The sequence below is a fragment of the Cyprinodon variegatus genome, unplaced genomic scaffold (assembly GCF_000732505.1).
Source record: "Cyprinodon variegatus isolate N-32 unplaced genomic scaffold, C_variegatus-1.0 Scaffold1084, whole genome shotgun sequence".
Taxonomy (NCBI): Eukaryota; Metazoa; Chordata; class Actinopteri; order Cyprinodontiformes; family Cyprinodontidae; genus Cyprinodon; species Cyprinodon variegatus.
In genome coordinates, this window is record NW_015151537.1 from 189,486 (window position 1) to 199,502 (window position 10,017).

Below are 10,017 nucleotides of genomic sequence, written 5' to 3' on the forward strand. Positions count from 1 at the left end.
CAAGGTATTCCTCAGCAAACTCAAAGACTCATAACTCATTCAGTTCCTGTGCTAACTGAACTGTCATCCCTGCAGACTCATGTGAACCTGCCCCAGGCCTGAACAAGTTCCAGTTGCAATATTCATGTGCTTGTGTTACAATAAACCTTGTTAAACTTTTCATCAGCCTCCGTTTGTGTTCTGCATATTGGGCTTACTCAGTAACCAATCATGACAGATGTTCATTTATGCAATTCAAAAACCCATGAGATACTTGTTTCATTATATGAAACTGGTGAAACATTCTTTCGATGGTGCTAATGTTAGCTCTTACAACCGCAAACGCCATAGCATAATGTTAGCTTAGCATTAACAGACTACCAACAGAAACAACCCTCTATAACACAAAACTAGGATAAAATGGTAATGTTTTCCCCCATCTTGACATTAACCAGCAGCCCTTGCAACTACTCCAGCCTCAAAGGACATTTCAATGACTTCCTGATCGACTGGTGGAAAAAGGAGAAATAGAGCTTTGACTGATTGACACAAAACTTCTGTCTTTAAACAGTTCATCGGGACCTATTATGTAGGCTTACAGTTCAGAATTCCTGTTTATCCGAATAAACACTTATTAAAAAACAAATACATCTTATTAATATTGCTTGTTTTCATCATCAGTTGTCATATTAGAAAAGCTTTCTCAAGCAGTTTGTGATTAATTTTGGAAACAGGAGATGAGCCCCTGATCTAATGCACCACCTGACTCGAGAAACCTGTTCAAAGACTTTATTTTACTTATTATTTAGGTAGCACACATCCTTATTTTATTCTTACCATTATCTTATTTTATTTATAGGTCATGCTCTTTCTGCTGGGGAAGCTGAGATCTTTTGGAGTGCAGGGGGCGCTCATAAAGACCTTCTATGACTCTGTTGTGGTATCAGCCATCTTCTATGGAGCTTTCTGTTGGAGCAGTGTCTTATCTCTAGCTGAGAGAAAGTGGCTGGATAAGCTGATCAGGAAGGACAGCTCTGTGATTAAATGCCCTCTGGACTCAATAGGTAATAGGTAGGAAACAGAAGGATCCTAACTAAATTAACATCTCTGTTGGATAATGTTTCCCACCCCATGAATGAAGCTGTTGCAGAACTGGAGAGCTCCTTCAGTGACAGACTGCTGCTCCCTAAATGCACCAGGGAGCATTATCACAGATCCTTCCTCTCAGCAGCTATAAGACTATAGCCACCATTTTTCCAAAAACCTCAATAAGTTGTTACATTCATGCTGATTTTGCAGCTATACCTTACTGAGTTAAATAACATGCTGCTGTCATTTTGCGCATCTGTGATCTTTTAATTCTTCACTATTTTGTTATTCTTATACATTTTTCTAAGGTCGATATCAGTGTGGCTATTTTTTCTATAATCTTTTTGCTGATGTAAACACCAGAATTTCCCCATTGTGGGACAATAAAGGGATTTTCTATTCTATTTTATTCTATTCTATTCTATTCTATTCTATTCTTATCCTTGTCTTATTTTATTCTCATATCTTATTTATACATAAAATCTTATTTTTCCCACTAGTTGCAGTGCAAGAAAAAAATTCCCACAAGGGATTAATGAAGTAATTCTGATTTTGATTCAAAAGCCCTTTGGCAGAATTTAAATGAACCATTTTAATCTAGATTAATCTAGATTAATTCCAAGATTACAGTGAGATTAATCTAGATTAAAATAAATAAATAATTAAATCTATGCCCACCACTACTTTGGATATACTTTAGGGATTCTTTTTAGTAGAAATTAAAGAAGTTTTAGCATCACCTCATGTGAGCTGGAAGAAATAAAATCCTGATGGACCAACAGGTTCTCCTTTTTATTCTTGGCAAAGGATAATCAGCAACGTATAGTTTATTAAGTAGTGAGGGCAGGAAAAGCAACAATGCTTAGAGCGAAACATCACTGTGGAGTGTAAAGTCTCTGAGCTAAGCCTGCACCCTTAATTTCAATTGATTTCTGCACTACCACAGCTGGAAGAGCAGTTCAGCGTGCAGTATTGGACCATTCCTGATCACTCTCACCCCCGCTGCTGATGCCTTGGTTCATCTGTGCTCATGAAGAATGTGCACTGTGTACGCTAGGTGTGTGGGGCGTGACCAAACAGGATGCACCATTAGGGTTGATACTGCTAGCTTGACCAACAATTTAAAGCACAATGATGCACTTTAAACGTCTGACAGACCACCTACTAATGTTTTCATCCAGTCTCTTCCCGTCAATGAAAACTCACCCATGACTCTTCATGTCTTCTTCATCAAAGATCCTTCTTTAGCTCGTCAGTTGTCATTATCGTCATGAAAAGAGCATCAAAGAAATAATTTCGCCATTGTCATCATTGATAAAAAAAACACTGCTGGGTTGCCCATACTAGCCCAGCCTTTAACTATAGCAACCAGTACTTTCTATTTTATGCTGTCAGTTATAATGGTCAAGTGTCAAACTACATAAATTATTTGAAAAAAAAAAAAAGATATGTTCTATCACTTTAGTCAATAACACATTCTGTACGCCTTTCATTTCATATTTTGGAATGATAATGGCTTCATACGGTGGAGTTGACGTCAAATCTCTGTCAATACACCAAAAGCAATCATGGGAAGAGCAGAAAAAAAAAATAAAAAAATCAGCTACTTTTGACACAAAGTTTCAGAATAACAGGTAAGTTGCATTTCAATAAAATCCATTGTGATGGATAAGACAGGACACGAAAAATCCTTTTGTGGGTCTTTTATACCCCAACTGCACCCACACAGGTGCAGTGTTAATTTGTAGTTGTTGAGTCTTTAACAGTTAATTAATAACCAAACTTTTACAACTTTTAGGGTACACCTATGGCGGTAACTAGTTCCCAGTCTACTATCTCAGCAAAAAGTCAGGAATTCAGTATTGATCATAAATTTGGTTAGTATAGACAACATTAGTGAAATCTCTTTGCCATGTGCAGCCTGTTTGCTTGCACACACACACACTCACAGGATTTGGTACAAAATATCCCCCCTGCCAACCCACTCTTTTAACGCTCACAGGGCGATCAGCCCTTACATGCACATGCACATTGTACAGTCAAGCAATCTTGTGTTTAAACAACCATGTATACGTCTGTAGTCTTGTGGTGCATTCAGAACAGAGTCGCTGAACACAGTGAGGTTCTGCGAGACATGCAGGTAGTTCACTGCTCTGCATTTAAGATGCACATATGTTTACACCCTGGGGCACATGATTAAATAGGAGGAGCTTTAGCTGCTTGAAGCTGACACCCCACTGATATGAACAAAAACTCAGAAAATAGACTAAATGATTATTACTTATTTACTTTAGGTTTGTGAATTTAAAACGGTAATTTGTAAAAATGAAATAAAATTGAAAAAGGATCATGTGTGCTGCTGTTGTTTCAGAGATATTAAATATTTTCTTAGGTCATCCAGAGGTCAACTTTCCCCTCAAGCTCTGAACTTAATAAAAATTTTCTAGCCCGTTTTTTTCATGCTGCTTCATTTGTGTTGGTAGAACTATAGTTTGTACTTATTTGTTTTCTAAGATATAATTATTTTTTTTAAGGCCCATGATGCAGACGTTAGTGCTGCACTCGTTCCTGAGGTAAAGTTATTGCATAACATGGAATTGAATATAACAGTGGGCATGTTTACCTTATTTAGTAGCTGTAATGATTATTTAATATTTAGTAAATTACCAGCCTCCCAGGCCCTATATTTTAGACCTACCGTTGCCCCTGGCAACCCCATGCCATTTCATGTCAAGGGCTCGCTGCTGGCATTTCAAAATAAAAGCACAGATGAAACTTAACTTCATGCTGCTGAATTTTCTCGATGAAAAACTTTTAAATGGCCTTGGGGAGATCATCATTTTTTTTAAAGCCCCAAAAGCACTGAAAAGAAAGAGTCAACTTTGGTTCATCCAGACACAGCTCTGATTCAGTTGGATTCGGCGTGACTACCTTGTAAATCTACCCCCGCAGAAAGCACTGATGCTAGGCAGTGGGCAGTGACAGACTGGCTTCTATGCTGGAGTTGAGGACGATTAACACTAGAAAACCCAGAGATATGAGAATTTTCGTCAGCCTTCATACCCCCAACAGTACTTCACAACTCATGAATCCCTTTTCAGATGTATATGCTCCGTTACCACTAAGTTTGGAGAACCATTCCACCCCATTCAGTTTCGGTTTTAGCTCAAGCCTCTCTGTTAAGAGGGGAGGGGGGCTTGCAGGAAAACTGAAACTCTCTGGGACTTCTAGTGTTAACATTCCTTCTAGGATTAAATTAAAATGGCTTTTTAAAGCCACCTAAAAACCTCTTGAGAGTTTCTTTATTTCAACCTTTTTTATACAAGGATTTTCTCTGAATTACATTATAAAGTGAAAAAACTTCACCTAAAATGAGTCCCTAAATGGCTTCCATGTTGTGATTTCATAGAAAAGTTCAGATTTTTAAACTTCAGCGCTCACTGCTCTGCTCTCTCCATGCAGTGCTGCTGTTTGACAACAGCTCAGTTCTATCTGGCAGCATGAGGTAAGGGCTGAGCAGTGAATGCTCTCACCGCTGGCCACTTCACAGCCCTTCCCCACACGTTTTGTATAGGAATTCTATGTAAATCCGACTACGACTATTGTCACTGCCTGTGTGCCGTGAATGCACCATAATTCTCCAACAAAACCACTAACAGTACACAGACTAATGTTACTGTGCGTGCATGTACATGCTAACATGGTGCTGCTCTTAAAGGGACAGTGTCACCTAACCCCTCAGACATCCATCGCAATATTACGGAAACTCTTAAACAAGCCACTAATCTGTTCAAAACAATAATTTGAATTCATTCACCGTGTTACACATATATTCAATAGCTTTACTTATAGTACCTTGAACCACCACCCTACTTGAACCACCACCTTAAAGAGGTGGAGGGGTTTTAGTCCCCATATGATCCCAGAAGACGTTATTGGGGATTCAAATGCCCCTGTTAGGGTCTCCCAGACCAAACAGGTCAGAGAAAGAGCAGTTCCAAAGTCTGTTATGAAGACAAATAAATCCAGGCATGTGACATCAGCGGGTACAGCAGAACCAACATTGTATAACAACCTTTACACTAATGTTTGTCTAGGTTTAGGAATATGGATTAGAGTAAGGAAGGGGTTAGTGTTTGTATCTCAGTTTGCAGTTCAAGGAAACTTTTTGCCACCTCCAGCCACAACTTTGAAGTGCAGGGGGATTGACCAAGTGTCTTTTTGGATGAGATGGGAGTGAGACTGCAACCAGTGCAACGACAATAATTTGCATTATTCAAAGTAAGTTTTTTGTATCTAAGTATTTAATGTATCTAAGTATTAATATTATGCTTCTAGCATGATATTTATCAGGACTGCTTATTTTATTGTCAGTAGATTTCTTAATTAGTGTAAAAAATAAACATAAGGTTTGTTATTGGAACTCAAGGGAAAGTGAGAGACTGGACTGAACATCCAAATGTTTGGGGCTTTTTTTTCTCTCTTACAAGCTATGTTTTTCAAAAGAGGTCTATGAATAAATGTATACTAAAACAGACAGCTCTATGAAGTTCCCTCTGTAATTGAAGAGCACAAATTCCTTTCAAATCTTTACTCGAAGTAGATCCATTAGTCCGCCGCTGACTGTACACGTCTGACATCTCAATTGAAGACATGTCTCAGAAAGAAGAGCAAAATGAATACTCATAACTCACCTTCAAATCTAAATTTTCCGTCATTCCTCCAGACATCACAGCTGTTTTTAACTTTCATACAACAAATGAAGCTTGAAATTGCTTTGTCTTTTTTTCCTGTCCCAGAGGAACAAGTGTTTGAAAATCAGCAACCATGAAAGCGGATACAGACATATTATCCAGTAATGACTGACAGGCATTATGACATATTGTTGTTTTTCCATTCCACCAACGAACAGGAAGTGATTTTTTTATGACAAGATACAAATTTATGTTCAAGTACACTGCTGTATGTACTTTTTAATGTCAAATTTGGGCAGAAATTCATATTGCGCTTTCATATTTATTTTCCTTTTTGGTATTTATCTTTAAAAGTAAATACACTAAAACAATCAAAGACATGACATGTATCCTAGACAAATTCAAATAACTTTAACCTGAGATTTATTTTTTTCTTTATAGATACTCTGCTACAGTAAACAGTTATATTACTAAATGTTAGAGTTCAAAGTTAAACCAAGGCCTGCTAAAAAGAATGTCAAGCTCTCGACAGTTTAGAAATAACTTAATTTTTCAACAACACAGACTAACTGAACAAGCACACATGTAGGATTGGAAAACACAGATAATTATTTGAACATAAGGTGAATCCTAGCAATTTAGTTTTTTCTTACTTTAAAGTTTCTAAAGAGCGGCGCAAACACATATGGTGTGCACAGCATTCTAAATTACCCCAATCAACACCATTAATAATGATAATATTCTTCTAGAATGATATTTAACAGAAACTTGGATGAGAAATTAGATGCTAAGTTCAAGGGTCATTTCTCCTCAAACTTCAGTTCAAAACTATATAATGTGTCATGAGGATTTCGGGCAGAGGGGGTATCTGGCTTGCACACTTATCTACAATTTGTATCATCAGCTGCTGAAACTTTAAGAAGCTCTGACCTTCTGTAACATGCTTCTTGGATTGCAGGATTCCTTCCACCTTTCATAACCTACCTCAGGAACTCAAATCCTTAACAAGACATCTTTGAAACTCCAACACCAGGATCATAATCTCTCCCTTAACTTATTTTTTTAACACCGAGTCAGTAAGCTGTCCTCATTTTACTTCTTCCTGTTTATTTATTCTTTGTCATTATTTTTCCTCTCAAATGTATACTTCTCTCCTCTTCTAGGTGCCACAGAGCCATGAACCTAGAAAATCTCTCTAAGTTTTGTTCATATTTCTTGTAAATATTGTAAATAAATCTCTTGTGTATTGCATATGATTCTGCATGTGGGTCAGGAAAATACCTCAAAACATGATATCATAAAAGTTGTTTCATTTTGTTGTGGTAAAAAGCGAGCCTACAACTTTGACTGCAAAGAAAAGGGAGTTCTTTGGAGAGGAAGCTTTTATCTAACAAACCAAACATGATCCAGTCACTCGGGATTGGCAGTAATAGCATAGTGCATGTACAATCTTTTCTTTTTTATTTTAACAATTTTTAATTATTTAAGCATTGCTTTGTGAGAATACACTTTTGTTCACCTAAGCCAAATGGATTCATAGAAAACTAGAAATATTCTTGAGAATGGAGTCTTTGCAAAAATTACCCATTTCTAAATGTAAAGTTGAGGAAAACAAGAACTGAAAACCCAAGACAAAGACAGAAACCTCTGTGGACCAATGGAAACAGTTGAGATGTCATCAAATGTTGTAATATCTCAATGAATACTAAGGAGGCTAAGCCCCCCCTATAAATCACATAAAATAATTGGTCATTTTTGAACTTCATAAATGCAGTCAATTAATTGTGAAAATATGAGCTGATTTCATGAGTATGTTCCACATTAATCAACTGTTGAGCCACTGAACGCTATTTCCCTTCTGCTCTGAAGCAGCAGGACAATGTCAGTCAGTCTCTATGGGTAATCGCCACTGAGGCTTGAGCCTCTGTATATTTTGAGGCAAGCAGCAAGAAAGAAAGCCCTGATTAGATAACACGCAAAAATATGTCACTTCCAGTAAGGCTAAGCCTCTTATGTGGGCTATGGAGCAGGGGTGGGACTTGATGCTGACTGCTCGATGCTGATTGGCCAAATGGTACTCTAGGACTTCTGACTGACAATGGACCAGGGAGCATGGATGTTTTCCTGATGAGACTCAGACAAGGGAGGAAAAAGCAATCACTCAATCAACACAGTTATCTTGTGCTAAACGCTTGCCTTGGTTTCTGGAGTTTATTATTTTACAGCGCTTTACAAAAGCTATTTTTTTTTCTGTTGTAGTGACGGGTTTAAACATTTGTTAATTTAATAAGTTAAGTTTGAATTTCATCAACACCACTGATCCCATGTTTCAGAGAGCAGCAGTCGCCACTGGTCACTAGGTGTGATTGATTTAGCTCATTCCCCATTAGAAGAATATGGTTTTGTCGATATGACGTAATGCATAGCAATGGCCCCTGGGTACGCAGGTCACTATCTATAATGGTGGATAGGGGAGGTTCTATCCAGTAATATAAATCAATATTCAAAACCATCACATTTATCTAGATGTGATTCATATCTGATTTTTGTCCTGATTACCTGACAATGTTTTGATAAATTATTTTACCAGTGTGACATTCTTATATTAATTAATATATTTGCTGTCCTTGGAAAAGTTTTTGGTTAATAATAAAGCATCTGACAGCCCATGAATATGTATAAACCTAAAAGAGAGAGAGGAAAAAAACAGACAGAAAAACACTTAAATTTCATTTGAAGTCTGCTTTTCTAAGGCTTCTGGACTTTTTAGAGATTTGTGATATTAAAGTTAGAGAAACCATTATTTCCACTTCTCAGAAATCTGTTTCTTAGGGGTGAATTTTATAGCGAACTTTACTTTTTCCAGCATGTTAAGGATGACATGTACAATACGAAAATTTGTTTGTGTGACATTATACTAAAATATTTTCATTTCCTTGTTGTGACCTAATGTTTGCTGCCATCTTTACTGATCACAATAAATCATAACAAGTGCAGTCATTCATTGGACATGGGCCATTACCATAATATTTGGGCATGTTTTCTAAATGCTACAATGAAATTAAATTGCCTCAATCTTGGAAAAAAAATCCTCACTCTGAATTTGAGAAAATCTAACAGTAAATGTAATGTAACATGTAATAAATTTAACTGATGCTGCGTCTCAGCAATTTTTTGTGTGTGTGTGTGTGTGAAAAAAAACAACATTTCCTTTACTTTGTTTTTATTTCTCCAATTAATAACAGTTTTATGAAGGCTGGCGTTCTCTAACAAAGATCTTCTTTTCCCTTTTCTTTCTTTTTTTTGAAAGTTTGGGATTACATCAAACTGATCTCTTTGTCACTATAGACTGCAGTAATAATGCAGCTTTTTCAAATATTATCAGACCTAAATTCTTCATTTCATAGCCGACCACAAAATCCTCCTGGGCACCTGGCTTGGAATAACAGGTTGCAAGTCAGGGTCTGAATTTTACTAGTTAATCTCATATCTTCTAAATAAGGAATTTTCAGCTATGGAGTGAGATCATTTGGGGCCTGTCATCTTCTCACTTTATACAGTATGGCTCATTTCTGAAACACAACCAATTATGATTATTCTTGTGGCAGCTTGTACAATACACCTTTTTTCAGACTCAGCAAATAAGACAAGCCACAGCAAATCTATGAACAAATGTACCCAGCCATTTTAAGTTATTTACACATCCTAAGAGTGATGTCTAAGCTTTCCAATTATGTCAAACTTATAGAAATAAAAAAAAAATAAATAAAGAAGAAATGACCATTTGAATGTTGACACTTGCCATGTGAAGGAGAAATCTGCACTTGAAAATTCTCAAAAATCACCCCGGAATCAAGGTGGCTGGAAACAAAAGATGCTAATATCCTGACGAACTGACCAAGTTTTCCTATGTAAATGAAATTTACCACATGTGTGTTACAACATGTGTATTACACCTGTACATTGCACAAACAAACCTCTTATAGATGTTAAAAAAAATTACACCAACTTTTAACAGCGACATCACACAGAGATGTAATCTAAGTAAAACTTTGTTAACTTTTTTTGTTTTTTTCATCTCTATGAGCTATATAAGTGATCCAAAAGCCATCCTGCTCCCTGTCTGTGCAAATAAGTATCAAATGGCTCAGTCCAAACTGATGGCCTATAAAAAGTTGTTTGATATCCAGGTGTCACATCTTATGACGGAAAAATGAGAATAATTCCTCAAGGTTTTTATCGTTATTTGTACAAA